Below are 22,558 nucleotides of genomic sequence, written 5' to 3'. Positions count from 1 at the left end.
GGGCACTGTATTCACCACTAGGCCGTGGTATAGGGATATCCTGAACTAGCACCAACAGATAGCGCACGTGTACTTTGAGGGATGGGCTTTGCGTGTGCATTTGTTTTTTGGTATATAAACATTGAGGATATACGTACTGCATTAGTATATTAACTACTCTTAAAAACAACTAAAAATGACAAATTTTTGTTATGTTCCTATATGTAAACACCAGGGAAAGCTTTTTGTCTTCAATCAGGTTCCGAAATATTCTGAATATATGCTTTAAACCTTAAAAAATATAAGTAATTAAATTGCGCCTCGAAAGTGCTAGCTATTAAATAAAAGTAACTACTTCAAGTAAGAAATTGTTGACTTCAGTTTCATTTTGGAAGAGGAAAAAGAAAAATTAATAAGAACATATGCAACCTCGACAGCAAACTATGTTAGCTTAGATTATATGCAGTAGTTGTAGGAGTCTCCGAAGTTTACGCCTGCAGTAAACTCTCGATAAACTGGGATGTTTATTATCCAGGACGATCCATTTCATGAATGATGTTTTTAATGTACTCTACTCTAATTATTAAAACCATGTTTTAACTTCAAATTTTCAAAATCATCCTACATATTCAAAACTGAATGTCCTTAACCTACAAAACGCACGACTATCGTGCTACTACTGCGATCATATTGTAATATCCTATTTAAAATTGCATTTGATCTTTCTGCAACTACAAAAAAATATACAAGGAATTCAATCTAGATAGTCCTTCCCTATAAAAAGAAACAGATTGGTGGCTGCATATCCTGCTTTTAGCGTACGGTTTGTAAATACTAATGATTAAAGAGAGCAATATTCACCTTCGACATCCTGGTATTTCTTATTTTTTTTATTCGTGCACCTCTTTCTCAGAGTTCTCGTTTAGGTTCATGAACATTCAATTTACTCGTATCTATATTCTGCATACTGCAGATTTCCCCACCCATCTCGGAGAATCGCTCAATATTATACATGTTTACGTTATTATTTATTGTAAATTAAATTAAATTAGGAGATAAGAAAATATTGAATACATTAAATTGTACTAGGTTATACAAAATAATTGTAAATATAATTTTGACAAGCACAGAAAACCAACAAGCGGGAAAACGTAATCAACTGTAGCATGTACATAACATAGCCCTACAACATGTTGCGTCGCATGGAACGCTCCTGCCATCTAGCGGTAAAACTTCGCATAAGATATCCCTATTCACTTGTAAACATAGACACGGCAACACCGTCCCGTTACCATGGTTGCCATGGTAACATGCTAAAGGCGCTATTTGTCAGGTCGGATGTAGTTTTGAACAGACCATAGTTCCTTTCTAAAAAAAAAAAAAGTGCGATTTAAAATAAATGAAATGAAAATTCGAACAACTTTTGAATTTGGAGAACGGAGGTTCCTGACTTCGTTGGCACTCTGTACAAGCGCCTGGGCTCGAACCGGTCATATTTACACACCTGCGATCTGTCTATCCAATTACGCAGGCAATTGTTATTACCCATGGTGCTGTGCGCGGGTAATTATACAGCGTGGTGGTGATTCGTGACGAAATGAACCCGGCGAGGCGCCCCCACATCATCTGCTCGCATGTTCCGGCGCTATAAAAGCCTCTTCGCGATTTAGCAGATTGAGCGATGGACGAGCGAGAGACTACGCGATTATTCCTGCCGACTCTAAAAATTAAACTCGCGTATGGGTCGAACGAACAGGCGTGCGTATATGCAGTGATCGGCTGAAAGTTCAAATACTGTAGATAGAAATCTCTACAGCACCTGCCATGGGGATCACAAAGTTGAATTATATCTTAGAAGTATTCCATCTTGTGTTCATGGCTTAATTTTATTCTTAATTACTCTTAAGGGAGAGGGTGGTATTCTTTTAAACTTTTTTCCTATTTGGTGTAAAATATTAATTTTTTGTATGTAGAGAGCACATAACTGTGGCAACTCAACCAAATAAAAATATAAAAAAAAATTATTTGGGGACCCAAATTAGAAAAAAAATATATACCCAATGCAGGATTGTACTAAAACCGTACTAAACCATTTTTAGAGACAGATTCAAACAGTTTTTTGCAATGTATTTGCAAAAGCATGTTCTACAAACTGTCTGTAACAGAATTTTGATATTAGTCCCTACGTTTGTAAAATAAACAATTAAAATTTAATAACAATTTTCTGATTTCTTTTCTTGCAAACAAACGGACGTATTTTTAAAATGAAATCAATTAACAAAATTCTGTTACAGATAAAAGTTTCCTAATAGTCTAAAGAATGTGTTCTACATTTCATGTATGTATCCTTAATAGTTCAGAAATTATATTCATTATTTTCTGGCAATGTAGCAAAAAAAAAATTAAGTTACTGGAAACCGATAAAAGCGGGCGTGTGATTTAAAAATCCATAGCGCAGGATGTTTAAAAATGATGTCTCAACATCTGATAAGGGCACAAATACCCACGAAATGTTATGCAATGCATTCCACACATAAAGGGTATAGTAAAGAATTTTTTTTTTTTTTTTGAAAATTTAATTTACCGGAAACAATAAAAGTGGGCGAGTGATTTAAAAATCCATAACGCAGGAAGTTTAAAAATGACGACTCAACATCCGATAAGGGCACAAATACCCGCAAAATATTATGCTATGCATTCCACACATATCACAGAGTATTTTAAAGAATTATTATTATTTGTTTTTGTAAATTTACTCATTTTTCACCAAAAAACACCATCCTCTCCCCTTAACATCCTTAAAATCCTTAATTCTCTATTTAGCAATCTAAAGAATAAACCTTTATTTTGTCAACTCTTATCACACACAAGTGATAAGCTTATATTCAGAGACCGGAAGTTTAGGCATTATGAATCATTAAAATAGGCAGGCTAAAAGGCATTATAAATAGCTAAAATAGGCAGGCAAAAAGGCATTATAAACAGCTAAAATACCCAATAAAAGGCAATTACAAAAAACCTTGCACTACACTCACAACCTTGCACATTCCACAAAGAGATTTCGGCAGCAAGAAAAGCTTTACATAAGTCGAATGCAAATTGAGATTTTCGACTCGATGTTGCAATTACTGTTGGAAGCAAAGAAATCTTCTTCCCAATAGCCTTGGAAAGTGCATTTTTGTGTTCGGTTGTACTGATATGTTGCGATATGAAATATTTACAACAACGTCGCAATGAAAACTGAAAGAAAAATAACCGTTAAAAATAACGTTAGACCCGCATTCATTGTTGCCTTGTCAAATAAACACAAACGATAATTAAAACGCTTAGGCCCGGTTTCTTCAACTTTTGTTAAGATGCACCTAACATAGCGTTAATTAACTGCAAGTTAAAAGTATGAATTGCTGTTAAAAATATTGCGTTTCTTCAATTTTAAATTTGACATTTTAACATTATGTTTGTTAACTCTCTGTTAGGACCAGAGATTCTAGAGTTTAACCATAACCTATAACCAAGTATAGGCTCACTTCTGTTTTCTGCACTCTGACAATATTGCGATTCTCGCTTGTTTCCGTTGTTTGATTCAGAGAGGATAGAAGTCTTTCTATTCTCTCAGGTTTGATTTCTGCTTCTTTCCTCGTCTGTATCACAATAGCGTGGAGTGGCGTATTGGTATTGCTGTTTGAAATGGAAAACACTGGAACAAAAAGAAATCGTGGGACTAATTTCTCTTCGTTCGAAAGAAACCTTCTGCTGGAAATTATTTCGCAGTATAAACCAATTAATGAGAATAAATAAACAAACGGATCTAAGTTGAAAGCGAAAAGTGAGGCTTGGCAGAAAATAGCCTATACCTTTGTATGAACGTCTGTTCTGTCAAATCACAGAAATCATCCGCTCTGTTTATGTAGGCCTATTCATGGATATCATTTTCTGAGTAATCAAGATATAGAAGTTCAGCATCTAACGCACCAGCCATATTGAATACTTCTATGTTAACAGAGAGTTTAATGATTTAACTGCATGAAATTGGGCAGTTAAATTAACATAGGTTTTAACAGGCTGTTAGTACTAACAGTAGTTGAAGAAATGCTTCAACTGTTAAGTTTACAGTTAAAATGGAATAACACACTGTTATAATTTAACAAAGGTTTAAGAAACCGGGCCTTACTGTTGTACAGCGATTTCTCCTAAATTATTGGACGTATTTTTGCATGTTCAGTATATACGAGTCAATTTATTAAGGAGTGGTGCACATGAATTTAATTTAATAATTATTATTCAATTAATGGGTGATTATTTGGAAAGTAAAACACCAAAAATTATCCCTTAGTGTGCTATCACGTCACGGTTTATTATTATTATTATTATTATTATTATTATTATTATTATTATTATTATTATTATTATTATTGTTGTAAGTGTTCTTAAAGTAGCAACATTCATTTATCGCAACAAATCCTAATGTCCTTAGAGAAAGAAATCTTTGCCTTTATTGTAACTACTGGCGCCTAAAACAGTGAGACACCTGTCTAATTATTATTATTGAAGCATTGAACGGAATAAATGTTTCCCTTAAAGCAGGGGACCTTCGTTTGAACAATTTGTAATTCTTTTAGTGCACAGAACGTTTATTGTAACAGCCATTAGCGGCCACAAATTGCTCTAGCAACTTTAGAGAAAGAAATCTTCCTCGTAACAACTCTTACTTCCCTTGAAGCAATAAACCACCTCTACCATTATTAACGCTTTTAAATGAGAAACATTTATGTTAGAATTCCAATTGCCTTATAGCAATTTACTTTCATTTAAATAACTCTTAAGGCCCTTAAAACAAGAAACTTATAGTGTAACAATTCTTTGCATCCTCAAAGCAGTAAGCAATTATTCGAATAACTCTTGACACTGTTAGAAAAAGAAACGTTTATCTTTATTGAAACAGCTCTTAACATACTTAAGTCATAATTTTAAATATCAAATCCTTTAAAAGGAATATGCCTCTGATTGAGGTTCTGGCTGATATGTATATCTATTATCAGTAGTACATCTCACTTGACGATATGTGTCAGAGGAAGAACATTATTTATATGATCAGAAGTCTGATTAGTGTGATATGTAGCTAATCGACGATGTATGTAATGGTAGGGGAAAGGAACTAGCCACCCTACCCTTTTATCTCTTGGTCTAGTTACCTCGTAAGTGGTGCCTTGTTGGTATCACATATGAGGTTCAGACCTGTCTTCGGACAGTTGAGTAAACAAACAACAAAAGGAATAATTCTTTACTTCAACATTTCTAAGCGCTCTTAATGCAATAGACTTCCATTTAAAGATCTCCTAACGTATTGAAAGCAATAAGCATCTATTCGTACAATCTCAAAAGAAGAAATTTTCATTGTAACAATTCTCAGAGCAAGAAAACAACTCTTGTCTTCTTTGAAGCAATCAACCTCACTTCTTAACAACTCTTGTTTTCCTTAAGGCAGCGAACAGTTAAAGCAACAAACCTTCATTTTAATAAGTTTTATCGTCCTTAAAACAGCAAACCTAAATTTTAACTAGTTTACTCTTGTCGTCATTAAAACAATACATAGGCTATTCATTTCATTAACTCTTTTCGCTCTTAAAGTAACAAACCTCAATTTTAAGTCCTTTTGTCACCCTTGAAACAACAAATCTTCATTTTAATAACTCACGTCACTTTTTAAAACAACAAACATCAATTTTAGCTACTTTCGCCACACTCAAAGCAACAATCCTTCACTTTAATAACTCTTGTCACCTTTAAATGAACAAACTTAAATTTGAATTACTCCTGTCGTTCTTAAAGGAACAAAACCTCATATTGCCCTTAGAACAACAACAAGTTTATCAATTGTAACTACTCTTGTCATCCTGAAAGCAGCAAACCTTCATTTTCGTAACTCTTGTCTATCTTAAAACTGAAATTCAGTTTCACGAGTAACTACTCTTGCCGATCGCCAAGGCAATAAAAATTCAACTTAACTTTCGTCACCGTTAAAACAACAAACCTCAATTTTAACTACTTTTGTAGTTTTAAATCAACAAACATGTAAAAAAATGTTGTCTTTTAAAGCAACAAATCTCAATTTCAAACACTCTTGTCGCTCTTAAAGCAATATTTATATAGGTCTACCTTCTTTTTAATAACTCTTGTCACCCTTAAAACAACAGACATTGAATTTAATAATTCATCTTACCCTTAAAACAACAAGCGTCAGTTGTCTTGCCCTGAAAGCATCAGACCATTTTAATAACTCTTTTTACTCTTAGAAATAAAAACCCGTTACAACTAGGCTTATTATTTCCACCGCGTAAAGCAATAAACCGTCATTTACAGTAACTTTCAACCTTAGAACAATAAACTTCAATTTTAACTACTCGTGTAGCATTGAAAGCAACAAACATTAATTATAATAACCATTGTCACCATTAAAGCAACAAACATTCGTTTTAATAAATCTTGTCACCTTTAAGGTAATAACTTTTTATCACTTAAAACAACACACTTCATTTTAATATTCTTGTCGCCCTTAAAGCAATAAACCTTTATTTTAATAAGTCTTGTCGTTCTAAAAACAAAAAACTTGAATTTTAATTATTCTTGCTGTCATTAAAGCAATAAACCTTCATTTCAATAACTCTTTTCTCCCTTGAAATCTTGAATCTCTATATCAACTAGCCTTGTCGCTTTTAAAGTAATAAACCTTAATTTAAATAACTCTTTCCTGCTTTCAAACCATAAACCTCTATTTTAACTACTTTTGTTGATTTTAAACCAATAAACCTTAATTTCAATAACTCTTTCCTGCTTTAAAACCATAAACCTCTATTTTAACTAGTTTTGTTGATTTTAAAGCAATAAACCTTAATTTCAATAAACTCTTTCCTGCTTTAAAACCATAAACCTCCATTTTAATTAATTTCGTTGCTTTTAAAGCAATAAAACTTAATTTCAATAACTCTTTCCTGCTTTAAAGCCATAAACCTCTATTTTAATTAGTTTTTTTGCTCTTAAAGCAATAAACCTTAATTTCAATAACTCTTTCCTGCTTTAAAACCATAAACCTCTATTTTAACCAGTTTTGTTGATTTTAAAGCAATAAACCTTAATTTCAAATACTCTTTCCTACTTTAAAACCATAAACCTCTATTGTAATTAGTTTTGTTGCTTTTAAAGCAGTAAACCTTAATTTCAATAACTCTTTCCTGCTTTAAAACCATAAACCTCTATTTTAATTAGTTTTGTCGCTTTTAAAGCAATAAACCTTAATTTCAATAACTCTTTCCTGCTTTAAAACTATAAACCTTTATTTTAATTAGTTTTGTTGCTTTTAAAACAATAAAGCTTAATTTCAATAACTATTTTCTACCTTAAAACCTTAAGCCTCTATTTAACTATTCTTGCTGGACTTAAAGCAATAAACCTTAATTTCAATAACTCCTATCTGCTTTAAAACCATAAACCTTTATTTTAATTAGTTTTGCTGTTTTTAAAGCAATAAACCTTAATTTCAATAACTATTTTCTGCCTTAAAACCTTAAGCCTCTATTTAACTATTCTTGCTGGACTTAAAGCAATAAACCTTAATTTCAATAATTATTTTCTCCCTTAAAACCTTAAGCCTCTATTTAACTATTCTTGCTGGACTTAAAGCAATAAAACTTAATTTCAGTAACTCTTGTGCCCATAAAACAATAACACACTATAAACTTTGTAACCTATCTAATTGTTGATGTTTTTTGCCCTATTAAAACTTTCTCATCTTGGAAATTCAAAATTTTCACGGAAACGTGGCAGACGGAAGGAAACTGCCGGGCAAAATCGAAGGAAATTCATACAGACACACTCATTCCTTGGCATCCCCTCCTTCCCCCCGCTGCTGACACTTCTTCCGCAAATAGAAGATGAGCACCTCACTTCTCGCGGAGGTGTATAATTCATCTTACATCGCAACCTAACACGTAATTACATGGACACTACCGGGTGTGTAAAAATGCTCTGTTATTCACTATCATAATTTGCCCCTCCGGCTACAAGTAACATTGTGAATACCAACTCGAGAGGGAGAGAGAGAGAGAGAGAGAGAGAGAGAGAGAGAGAGAGAGAGAGAGAGAGAGAGAGAGAGAAATTCTTCCTTTAGCTGTCTTTCCTTGTTTGAGACGGGGAAGGCGGACAGATACTTCTGTATCTGTCTGTCTGTCTGTCTGTATGTCTGTCGGTGTATATAACTTTGAAATATATGAGCTCTCATATAGGTGCCAACATTTACATGGATACTACGGTCTTGGTTTCGAATCCGATCTCATCTTGTTCATTGCTGACAAAGGTTAGAAATCGCGCTGACCTCAGTTAGTTCCACAGCATTCATAAAACTTAATTTAATAACTTTTGTAGCTCTTAAAGCAGTAAACTCCCATCTTCATACCCTCAACGCACTTAAAGAAGCAAACCATAATCGTAATCAACTATTAATTTAATGGATTTATACTATATTTGTTAATATATTTATGTCATAACTATTTATATGTTCATAGATCAAGCTTCCGTAAATAAGAATTTGCAAATTAGATTTTTTCCTCGCCGTCATAAGTCTGTGTACAGAAAAATAGTATTGAAGGTTACTTATTCACGCGAATTAAGCATAATATATAAGAGCTATGAAAATTTGTTGACTAAGTTTTATTAAGAAATTTACTGATAATATATTTATTTTCTTTCTTAAATTATTACATGACAGAACTATAGACACTACAGAATTTGGAGAGAAGTTTTTCACGAAATTTGATAACCATACATTTACTTTCTTTCTTCCTATAATTACTTACGTGATCAAACTATAAGACTGCATAAAACATATTTTGTTGATGAAATTATATTATTTTCTTTCTTTCTTTCTTTCTTTCTTTCTTTCTTTCTTTCTTTCTTTCTTTCTTTCTTTAATCCTTTCATATAAGAGATCTACAAAAAGCATAATAATATGGAAGGAAGTTTTTCAGGACATTTGAAAAGATAATAACCATATAGGCCTATTAGTTTGTCTCTTAAATGTTTTCATAACCAAACTATGAAAACTATAGAACTGTTCAGGTATAAATAATTTCAAGGAAAAATTGTTCCGGAGCCGGGTATCGATCCCGGGACCTTTCGCTTAGCTCCTTGAAATTATTCAAACCTGCTTTACAGGAAGCTACTACCTGAAAGCCAGATTTGTATGTTCAGGTATATTTTGTTGTGAAATTCACTTAAAATGCATTTTTTTCCTTAAATTCTGACATGACAGAACTATAAAAAGTGTAGGCTAATAATTTGGAGGGGAGTTATTTGTGAAATTTTATAATCATACATTTATTTTCTATCTTAAATGCTTACATAGTCAAACTATATAAACTATAAAAATATTGAGATATATTTTTTAGTTAAATTCACTGATAATTGCATTATTTTCTTTCTTAAATCCTTCCCTAAAGGACTATAAAAAGTATAATAATTTGGAAGGATTTTTTCACGAAATTTTATAACGATACATTTATTTTCTCTATTAAAAGATTGCATAAACAAATTATAAAAATAGTAATAATTTGGACGGAAGATTTCAATGAAATTTGATAAACACACGTTTATTTTCTTTCATAATAGCTTATACAGGGCTTTCATTTCAAAACTTCCCAGTCTAAATAACTAATTATTTAAATTCAATTCAATTTAAACAAAAACACGTCAATTTAGATATTGAGGGAGAAGTCTGAAACCAGGCTTAATTGCATTTTAAATTTCACCCCCACCCCAGCCACCCCACTGTGAAATTTCAAATGGCATCCCTATATTTTTATACTTAAATATGAAAGAGCATTCAATTGTTTATTCTTGACATACATTTGCTCTCGCATCTTGTTTTCTATCGTCGCCTGGCAACCTGTATTTTTGTTATTATCAGTTGATTGTAGGATGAAAACACAGCTTATTTTCTGTAATTTCCTAAATTTAATCAATAACAATGATTTATGTTCTCTCTTGAAGGGTATACACTATTTTAAAATAATGTAATACACAAACACAATTATTACATGAAATGCTCAATAAGTTTTTGTAGCTTTAGTCTCTTCAGCTCTAATCAACGAGGAAGTCCCTTTCTGGTATAAGAGAGCATATAGGCTATTGATATGTCACTATGGTTAACGTAATCATTTGTTTTCGCATATTTTGTTTTCTATCGTCGCCTGGCAACCTGTATTTTTGTTGTAATCAGTTGATTGCAGGATGAAAACACAGCTTATTTTGTGTAAGTTCCTAAATTTAATCAATAAGGATGATTTATGTTCTCTCTTGAAGTGTATTTCACATTCTTAGAACTATAAAATTCAAATTAATTAAAATACATGGAATATTAACGAAAGGTTAAGAAAATCCCTACAATTTGTCCAATTTTACGGAAAAATCCCTCAATCCCTATCAGGATTAAAATATCCTACGACAGGGATTTCACCCTACACTTGGCCAAACTGGGCAGACCACCGATAAGCCCTGTATCTCAGAACAAAAAACAAGAGGATCTACAAAATGTAGCAACATTCAACCACAGTCTACTATATACAGTCACGAAGCTTGGGATGATTTTTTGCCTACGAGTTGTATTTCTCGCGATAGTTGCTAGCCGCTTGAAGAGCTGTGAGCACTAGGAACAATAGACTGTGTCACTGCCATCGTGATCTAATACAGGCCGTAAAGCAGACCATGTGACTCGCTTAACCCGATCACGAAGGGCGGCGTTTCAACCATATAAATTAATTGGAATGCATAAAGAGTAACATATATTTCTCTAAAATGTAGTGTAATTGCATTAATAAAATTTAAAACAATGATTAGGGGACACTTCAGACATAATTCCTTGCGAGTTAAGGTGTAATATTATTTTTGGTGTGAAAATTACGTTGTTCGTATGTGTAATACCTGCCTTTATTTCGATTAAATATTGCGAAATTCTTGTTCATTCATTTATGCACGATTCAATAATTTTCAGTTGCACCGCACGAATATTTAGATATGTTGAAATTATAGGTTATGTTTACTGTACCAGTTGCCCCTTTCTGTCTAATTTTAGTGGTCTCCAATGCCCTGTCACTACATATGTATGTTATGTCATATGGATATTATAGGTTATGTTTACTATATTTAACTTATATTCCTATATTCGCAATTATACATTACAATTAAACATAATGCCATATATGACACCCATCACATTCTACTTGTCTGTTTTAATACTACAATTGAGTACTGAATTATTGTATTTATCTACTACCTAAGAGACGAAGTAACACAATCGTACGTACACTGATTTCATAGGAGTGGTATGGTAAATTTTCTGTCTACAATTAAGGAAGGTAGATGTTCTAAATTAAAATCACAATATAAATTCGTTTTTATTGAACCTCAAAATAGCTTCCATTCCAAACTTGAAATGTTGACGCGAACAGATTATGTTAACATGTAAAATTCTCTTCACATTAAAATAACATAGTTTTGTAATTATTTCTGCAACATATTATGCAACAAGAAGTAAACGGAACTTATGGATACATTACACTAAATAAAGCTTAGCAATGATAAGCAATAAAGTTATAATATAATATTTCACTGAGCTCCATACACTGAAATAGAAAACCGGAACAAACATTACGGCTAGTCTAGATCGAAAAAGCATTGACTGTGCCGTATTTCGCATTTTTGTGAAAAGCTATGTAAACTGTGCAACGTTCGTTATCGGTTGTAATAACTGTAAATGGCTAAAATGCAATAATTTGAATAATAATATGGGACAAGGAGACGTTTGTAGTACTATAAATTGTAAGAAAAATAGATTAGAGGTATCCTTCTTCCGAAAGATCCAAGAAGGTGAGTTTATAGAATATAATATATATATTTTATGAAAATAATATATAAACCTTATGTATTTCATATTTCAATAGTGGAAGGAAGGTGTTAATTTTTTCAAAAGAACATGATAACGAAAGTACAGTACATATTATCGTCTGCTAGGGAAAGAGTCTGTGATGAGGCGATAGTAGCGATCCTGGTAGTAAGCAACTACCTATGGATGCATATTTCAACTGCCTGTGTTTGCATATTAGTAAGTATTGAGCTTCGTGACTGAATATAGTAGAGTGTGATTCAATTTAGATTCATGTTGTTCCCATGGATATCTGCAGAATCCCTCGTATTTAGAATACCGGTGTGACGTTAATAGAATGAATAAACAAACAAATGACAAGCTGTCGCCCTGTTCCAAGAACGGAACTGGAAGACTCGACGGATAAATGCGGCTTCTAGATGTCGGAAGTGTGTGGATCAATCTTGGCATGATGTCACATCCTCGTGCTATCATCAGAATCAACAGAGAATAGTTATGTTTTTCGTTTAAGATTGAAATGAAGACACGAGAATAATGGGGAAATGATAGGACGAGATGTTTATGATACACTGCTCAGTCTATATAAGAGAAAGCCAATGTTTATCTTCTTAAATGTAACACACGGATCAAGTCCCCTGCAATCGGCAAAGATCATGTTTAAGTAGAGCATGAAAGTCAAGGAATATCATGGACAGTAAAAAATCGATCATACGGGAATGGTTATTTAAGAGTTGTTAATTCATTATAAAAAGTGAATCTGATACAACTTTAATACAAATTAATTTTACTTCCCAGAATAGTTCTATCTATTACTTACTTATGGAGCACCAGTAACAAATATAAATGATACTCGGGAGAAAATTAAACACAGAATAAATATGGGAAATGCCTGTTATTATTCGGTTGAGAAGCTTTTATCATCCAGTCCGCTGTCAAAAAATCTGAAAGTTAAAATTTATAAAACAGTTATATTACCAGTTGTTCTTTATGGTTGTGAAACTTGGACTCTCACTTTGAGAGAGGAACATAGGTTAAGGATGTTTGAGAATAAGGTGCTTAGGAAAATATTTGGGGCCAAGTGGTTGTGAAACTTGGACTCTCACTTTGAGAGAGGAACATAGGTTAAGGATGTTTGAGAATAAGGTGCTTAGGAAAATATTTGGGGCCAAGAGGGATGAAGTTACAGGAGAATGGAGAAAGTTACACAACACATAACTGCACACATTGTATTCTTCACCTGGCATAATTAGGAACATTAAATCCTGATGTTTGAGATGGTCAGGGCATGTAGCACGTATGGGCGAATCCAGAAATGCATATAGAGTGTTAGTTTGGAGGCCGGAGGGAAAAAGACCTTTAGGGAGGCCGAGACGTAGATGGGAAGATAACATTAAAATGGATTTGAGAGAGGTGGGATATGATGATAGAGAATGGATTAATCTTGCTCAGGATAGGGACCAATGGCGGGCTTATGTGAGGGCGGCAATGAATCTCCGGATTCCTTAAAAGTCAGTAAGTGCTACTTAATTATGGCTTTTAAGAAACCGGGGGTTCATTGCCGCCCTTACATAAGCCCGCCATCGGTACCTACCCAGAGCAATTCATTCTTTACCATCATATCCCACCTCCTTCAAATCCATTTTAATATTATCCTCCCATCTACGTCCCGGCCTCCCCAAAGTCTTTCTCCCTCCGGCCTTCCAACTAACACTCTATAGTCCGGGTCAGTTTACTTCATACCCTAAGGGTGAAACGTAACCATTTATCCTCCATTACTACATATGCTAGTGGATTACGGTGAGTTTCTAGTTTGTAGGTTGAATTTTCTTTTGCCAACTTCGTTTCGAATTTCGATACTGACAAATACTACAAATGGTAGTGATTTTGTAACTGGTATGTTGGCAGCTGAGACAAATATCGACAATATTTGTCGGTACTGGAGTTCCATGAAATTGAAATTGTACTAGATTTCTGAACCTATTACTGAAAACAAGTGAAATTTGAATATACTAATAATTAATTAATATTAGTATTAATATTAGTATTAATATTAATACATAATAGTTATTTTATGTGTTGCGTTGTGGTTATAATTCAAGACTATAATCAGGTAAGTTTTCGGAGTTAGTACTAATAATAATTTCACGCAGTCAAACAAAATACTTTTTCAGGTTAGGTCTCGTAAGTCAATTGTTTAGTCAAACCAATGAATTTCGTACTGCCAGACAATATACTTGACATGTTGATTCCGTTCTCGTATAGTTTTCCCACGAAAATATGTTAAAAATTATTGAATTATTTAGAATAACTTTCCAACAGTAATTAAATAAGTCATTCAGTACGTAGGATCGTGTGATATCTGGTAACAGTTGGTAACACTGACAAGACGGCAATATTTGCTGTTCAGGAACTGTTCTTATGTGACCCTCACTATATATGCATTTCTGGATTCGCCCATACATGCTGACAATTCCTGCCCATGCTTATTATGGGATTTCGTAACAAGCTATTTCTTTTACGGTGATGGGTTGTTAGCCCTTCGCCCAACCCCCAAGCTTGAGGACCACCCCTTATCGGCTGTCCACGACTGCTTATTCAATATATTCGCAGCTACCCTCCATATCTGGAGGCCGTCTCCTCTATCCGCAACATGAGGACGCGCCATGCCGTGGTGATAGGAATATATCTACAGTAGAGCGCCTCGTTTAGGCACAGTGAAAACGTAAACAAAGTGCAGGTAACGTGTGGGGTGAGGACGAGCCGTACAATAAACACGACGGATGCACAAGGTTTTAGTTACAACATTTATGACGGAGCGTTAATTGAAATTATATTTTCCAAAAACACACAAAACAAAAGAACACAAATTGCATAACGTTATCAAATACACATTTTAACAAACAAGCAATTGTAATGTTGAAATAATTCAATGTAACAAATCAAATTTTGCTACTTACGTGATTTATTTATTTATTTATTTATTTTTATTGTATTTATTTATTATTTGTTTTTTAATTTTTCATTATGTTTCATTTTTTAGCTTTTTACTCTTTTTAATTATCTATTTTTTTTGTTTTTCCATTTGTAGTATTTATTTATTTATCTGTTCATTTGTGTTTTCATTGACTTATTTTTATTTGTTTTATTTTATTTCTTATTTATTTTTACTTATTTATTTATTTATATATTAACTTATTTAATTATTTATTTGTATTTCTAATTGTAATTTATTCTTTTGTTTCTATTTTCCTATTTTTTATTTATTTGATTTATTTATGTTTCATTTATTTATTATTTATTACCTATTACGTTTTATTATTTATTTATTTATTTATTTATTTATTTATTTATTTATTTATTTATTTATTTATTTTCATGCATTTTTTGTCAATATGAATTTCTTACTTTCATTCCAATTTTGTCTTCGTCCTTCTTGTTGTTCAACGTTATACTCTGATTGTGAACGAATGAAAACCAAGCAATGCTAAGTTGAATGTTTTAATTACAAACAATTTTAAGTCCAGTCGTTGAAAATCCTTCCCCTCTCTCACAAGATTGGATCTGACCACTACAAGTCTTAGATATTTCCCTAGGCAAAGTCTTGTTACAGTTCGATATACAGATGTCAATCTTTTCCTTCTCTTTCCCATGTTATCGGCTACAGTAGTGCTCAGCTAACCTTATCTAAGGAACATCCCGTGCAGGAAAGTACACCGATTAAGGAAACAGAATCCGTGGACAGTGTTTGCACTCATGGGTGAGTGACTTCTTTCCTATTGGCTACTCTTCCTTATTCTACTCAGGACATTCTGGGAATGGGACCTAGACGTTTCATTTTTGACGTCAGAAATTCGATTTCTGTTGTCAAGAAATGAGTTTACAATGCCTTCACTTGCATCGATTTGTGTTAAGCAAGGCTCTCTAACACTATACTTCGTTTCATAATGTATGACAGGAGATGTAAACATTGCCGGCAGAGGAGGAGAGAAGTATAATTGCTGTTCAACCAATGGCAGAGATTTCATTCCATGTTTATCTTGAAGTTGCGCGGGTGTACAACGTTTCAGACCGTCCTACTTCAAGTCAAGCTTGGAATGAGACTTCTGCCATTGATTATATAGAAATTACACTTCCTCTCTTTCTCTGACGGTAATGTTTACATCTCCTGTCAGGCATTATGGAAAGAAGTATAAACGATAGATTGAACTCATCGACAAGTGTTCTCTTTTGTCAGTCAGAGCTTTCATACGAAGTTACTGCTCATTCATTCATTCATTCATTTTATTCCATAGATCTTACATGAGCAATGAAGCTTTAAGATGCGGAACAAGTCAAAATTTTACAATATTACAATTACAATTTTTACAAATTTTTACAGTTTTACAATTTAGCAATTTTCTACAATTTTTACAATTTTGTGCAATTTTTTTACAATATTTTGGCGAGATGTAGTGAGATGAGGTGAGGTCGGAGGATTCGCCAAAAGATTACCCGGTATTTGCCTTTTGGTTGGGGAAAACCTCGGAAAAACCCAACCAGGTAATCAAATCAAAGGGGTTGATAATTTGCCATTCATTTTATATTTCAGATGTGTCTAGTAATGTCATAAAATAAAGTTATAAATTTCAATCAAAGACACAACTATCTGCAAATGTTTATTTGCTACATGAATATAAGGTATATAAACGTTTTCGCCTTGTGGGGCATCATCAGATATATTAAAATTATGTGATCTGAATTTAGATTAAATTACATTTGCTTTTATAAATCTAATTTAATCTAAGTTCAGATCACATAATTTTAATATATCTGATGATGCCCCACAAGGCGAAAACGTTTATATACCTTATATTCATGTAGCAAATAAACATTTGCAGATAGTTGTGTCTTTGATTGAAATTTATAACATTATTTTATGACAAAGGGGTTGATGCCGAGGACTCGCCATAGACCATCCGGCTTCAGTCCCACGGCTGGGGAATACCTCGGAAGAAACCATTCAATGAGATCAAAGGGGGGATCCAACCCAAGCCCGAACGCAGCTCCGGATCAGCAGCCCAGCGAGTCTGCCGACTGAGCTACATCGATGGCTCTACTAAAAATATACAATACATAGCCAATCAGATTATTAAATTTACAAACGCAAACGATCATTCATCAGTTGAACTATATGTATAATACAAAACAAGTAAGTTAATTAAATTTAAGGCATAGGGGAGAGTCGGGTAGTATCGGACATCGGGTAATATCGGACAGTGAGTTTCTTTCATCTACCACACAATGATAGTACCTGATTGACATGGTTACGTTTCTGTGATGTCGCATAGAGAAACGTAACCATGTCATTCAGGTACTACCATATGGTTGTAGATGAAAAAAACGCACTGTCCAATACTACCCGATGTCCGATACTACCCGATTCTCCCCTAAACAATTCAATCAGTTGTGATATACAGAAATTGATAATACATATCATGCAAACTACTTCAAATTACAAACGCAAACAATTTATCAATAGAGCTATACAGATTACTATTCAATTTAAAGCATATAAAATTCATCTGTTGCTGTTGGTGAGATCAACAATCTCCTGGAGTCACTCACTGAAGCCTGTCCCCTGCAAGCGAAACATTATCTTAAATGGGAGCTTTCACACTACGGGCTCAGTAATATCTTCAGACGTTGTCTGTTGTGATATAGATAATTTATCTGTCATATATGCAGTCCGGATTCGAATCAGTACTGGATCAAATGCATCAGACACTAACTGTCAAGATAAGGGTACTACTGGCAGACGGTTTACTGCTGAAGTCTAGTTATTTTACAGCATTTTTATGAAAATAATAATTTCTTTAGGGAACTCGCTGACTCTTCACGCCAATTACTTACAAAGAACTCCTTCAGTGAGAGGTCACAAGTACAGTCTCTAGTAAGGCTCATTTGAAAGGTTGTGTTAACAATTATGACAGGAAAAATATTAACTGCTAATGACCCACCACGTGCATCAGGAGGGGAAGCGGAATTCTCGTCACCGGAACTCTCGTCATTGTACCACCTAGTCACTGCAATTTTGCAATTTTGTCACTCGATATTTTGGTCACTTCGACTTTTTGGTCACCCGATATTTTGGTCAGCAGTACACATTTTCTTATAAATAGTAATTGATTTTGACAAGTAAAATATCCATAGATACACTGTATAAAATGTTATTTGATTAACGTTTCAATATTTCCACACAGCATAAAATGTTACATGATTTATGTTTCAAAATTGCCACCCAAATTGTGCCCGATGGCTCTGAGGTATGTAAGGATATCACCATCTTCTTTATAATCAGGGTATCATTCTGCGATCCTACTAATCTGTGTAAATGCTCCACTTTCTTCTTTTCACGAAGTGGGGAGTGACCTTCGCAATGACCCTAAAGTTCCTAATACTTCGAGTGAATCGAAATTCCCCTTCATATTGCTCCATCAATACAATAAATTTGATAACTGAAATAAGTAAGAACGGCACCTTACATCTAAACTATTTTTGCTAAATACATATGGGTACCCACAGAAACCTTACAATAACATTTAAATCTCATTATACTTATATGTGTAACCACGGAAACAACCTTACAATGACATTTAAATCTCATTACACTTATATGCGTAACCATGGAAACAACCTTAAAATGACATTTTAATCTCATTATACTTATATGTGTAATCACGGAAACATCCTTATAATGACATTTAAATCTCATTGCACTTATATGCGTAACCATGGAAACAACCTTATAATGACATTTAAATCTCATTATACTTATATGTGTAACTACGGAAACAACCTTATAATGACATTTAAATCTCATTACAATTATATATGCGTAACCATGGAAACAACCTTATAATGACATTTAAATCTCATTACAATTATATATGCGTAACCATGGAAACAACCTTATAATGACATTTAAATCTCATTACAATTATATATGCGTAACCATGGAAACAACCTTACAGTGACATTTAAATCTCATTATACTTATATGCGTAATCACGGAAACAACCTTACAATGACATATAAATCTCATTATACTTATATGCGTAACCACGGAAACAACCTTACAGTGACATTTAAATCTCATTAGACTTATATGCGTAACCACGGAAACAACCTTACAGTGACATATAAATCTCATTATACTTATATGCGTAACCACGGAAACAACCTTACAGTAACATTTAAATCTCATTAGACTTATATGCGCAACCACGGAAACAACCTTACAGTGACATTTAAATCTCATTAAATTTTTACAATGAACATTAATAAAGTGTTAAATGTAATCGGTGACGAGAACACCGGTGACTAAAATGTAATCGATGACAAGAAGTTATGACATTTCCGGTGACGAGAATTCCTAGACCCCATCAGGAGGGCGACAGAAAATGAGTGTCCGGGAGGTGCAGAAATCATCCTCTAAAGAATATATTTATTACACTTCACAAGATGGAAATCGTCATATTCAAGAAATGTTCAAAACAAATCATTAACTTGCACCATGAACACCGAATGAAAAATGACGCGCGACAGTGATCACAAAGGGTCCCACCATCAAGATCGAAGGCGAATTTCTTGGGAGTTATAAACTGTTCAAAACGTTCAGCTAGGTATTCACTCATACCACCTCAAACCACTGGACAAATTCAGCCTCTGGATGTTTGTTTTTTCCGTCCCAGTAAAACATATTATCGCACCATCTGCAGCTACGCCTTAAAGAATAGCCACTTTCACGATAAAATCCACGACAGACTATTTCGCATTCTGTTGTATGCCGTCACATTCCATCAGTTCTCGTCACCACGCTATACCAATATGATTCTATATGCATTCTTTAAGAGTGGGTACCTAGCTGATCGTCCTGAACAATTTATAACTCCCAAGAAGTTCGCCTTCAAAATTGATGGTCCGAACATTTTGGCGCGTCATTTTACATTTGGTGTTCATGGGTTCATGCTGCAAGTTAATGGTTTGTTCTGAACATTTCTTGAATGTTGACGATGTCCATTTTGTGAAGTGTAATACATACATCCCATAGAGGGTTGATCTCTGCACCTCCCGGACATTAATTTTCTGTCGCCCTCCTGATGCACATGGTAGGTCATTAGCGGCTAATATTTTTCCTGTCATAATTGTTAACACAACACTTTCAAATGAGCCTTAAGACCTCGCACTCAAGGGGTTTCTTGCTAGTATTTCGGACTGTAAACTTGAAGTCCAACAGATTGGTACAGGTTATTAAATACCACATTTTGACTTAATATATGGCCTCTGGATCTACAATACTTTGAAAAGAAAGTAATTCCAAGGCCTCAGAGAATTGAGAAATTGTGCAATATGCAAAACAGCTGACATTTGAAGTGCGTGGGCACCGGCCACAGTATCACTCTTCTATTTGCGTCATGCTCCATTGCTTAATGAATACTTTGCTGTAAACATCGACAGAATTAAGTCCAAACAGTGCAGTGGTTTCAGTTTCGCGGTTTGCAAAGTCTTTCTTTTCCGCTTCCTACCATTACATTGATTCAGCACTTTACGTTAATAAACATAAATAAAAATTCTCTGGAGATGCGGTTTGCAAACTCCTCTGTACCATTAGGTTGTTTAATGTATAGGAATTGGTGATAGCGAGATGATACCGAGGATTCGCCATAGATTACTTGGCATTAACCTTAATGAATGAATTACATGCTCTAACCAATGATATTCTATCACAGATGGCTTTATGGTTTGAATCTAATGGTTTTTTGCTTAATCAAGAAAAGACTATCAACATAACTTTTACCCTAAATCATGTAATAAAAAAAAGGATAACATACAAAACTATACCAAATTTCTAGGTCGTTTTATAAACTCCAGTTTAACATGGGAAAAACATATCGAATATATATGTACAAAGTTATCAAGAGTTATATATTTATTAAAGAAATTAGTGACTTGCGTTTTTCAAAATTATTTAAGATGTGCCTAATTTTCGTTCTTTCAGTCGATAATTAGGTACGCTTTAATTTTCTGGGAAAATGGTAGCAAAATTGGGAGTGTCTTGATTTTGCAAAAGAAACCTATTAGAATTCTATGTCAATCAAACAATTTTGAACATTGTCGACCTCTTTTCAAACAATCACAGATATTAACTGTCATAAATTTATATATATATATATATATATATATATACGACCTAGTCCTTTACACTCGACAAAATATAGACAATTACTCATTAATAGCCAATATACATGATCATGACATTAGAAATAGTGAACAAATTAATATTCCATACTGTAGATTACATAAAACTAGTACAAATTTTTGTGTCATGGGGATGAAATTATATAATAAGCTTCCCAGTCAATATTATAAGTTACCAACCAATAGTTTCAAAACTATATTTTATAATTGGCTTTTAATTAATCCTTTCTACTCTGTAGATGAGTTTCTTAACATAAATTCATACGAAATTGTTTTTTAATAAATAAAGTTATTTACATTTACAAATATTACATTAAGAGTGAAGTGTTTTCATTAATTTTAGAGTTTCAAAATGTTTTGTGTTTTCATTCTAATTAAACTTTACTGTTTTCAATAATATGTGTATTTTCAAATGTATTTTTTTTGTGACGAAGCCTATTACTGTATGTTTAATGGCTTAATAAATTGAATTGAATATGGTTGGAGAAAACCTCGGAAAAACGCAACTAGGTAATCAGCACAAGCGGGAATCGGACCCGCGCCCAATTGTTGTTATTGTGGATCTGTACGCAAGACGCGCGCACTTCTACGTAGGCCTACGTGCAGTGGCGGCTCCTGCATATTTCTTAAGAGGAGGAAAGAAGTTAACAGCTCAAAATGACACCTTGAGTGAAACATGCTACAAATTAGCCTACATGCATATGTACATGTAAGACCAGGTAGTGTTAGGGTTGGCCTTCCCTTTTGTATAGCAATAATCTGTTTTTGTAAACTGAGTTTTCTAAATTGTCCAAAATATAAAATGTTTTCACTTCCATTCATTGTTGAATAATTGCACAAATTAACAATTACAAGGAAATTCACAACCTCGCAGCATTTTTCACGCACACTACAGCATCACAAGAGACCAGCTACTAACACGTAACCGAAACCGTTTTATGGACATGTGAATGAGAAATAATCTGAGGGAAGCGAGAACATTGCACCACCCACGTGGTCTGTGTTGTCACATGTACATGTTACAAGTTCAGTATCACATGCTTTTTAGAATGTCAGTTCTTGTAAAGTCATACTACCATTATTGTTCAAAGCTGCCGGTGGCCAATTAATTGTTATGTTAAAATCAATGTAGTTTGCAGTACTTTCAATTTCAAATATATTTGTACAAAACTAACAACTTGACTGTTGTTCTGTCTAGTAGGAAATGAATGGAAGTGAATTTCAGAGGCCAAAAAGATCTGCGATACTAACTTAGAACTACTTCCTCTTTATTTTATATAAATCCAACTTCAACTTTCAGATATCCTCGAAAGTTTTAAACCATGAATAGTAGCTTATATAAAGTGGAATGAATAATATATTTTGATTTATAATTAAAAAAAAAGTTTATATGATATCTTTCATAGCTTT

This window comes from Periplaneta americana, chromosome 14 (assembly GCF_040183065.1).
Source record: "Periplaneta americana isolate PAMFEO1 chromosome 14, P.americana_PAMFEO1_priV1, whole genome shotgun sequence".
In the NCBI taxonomy this organism is placed as follows: Eukaryota; Metazoa; Arthropoda; class Insecta; order Blattodea; family Blattidae; genus Periplaneta; species Periplaneta americana.
Note: the sequence above shows the minus strand (reverse complement) of the source record.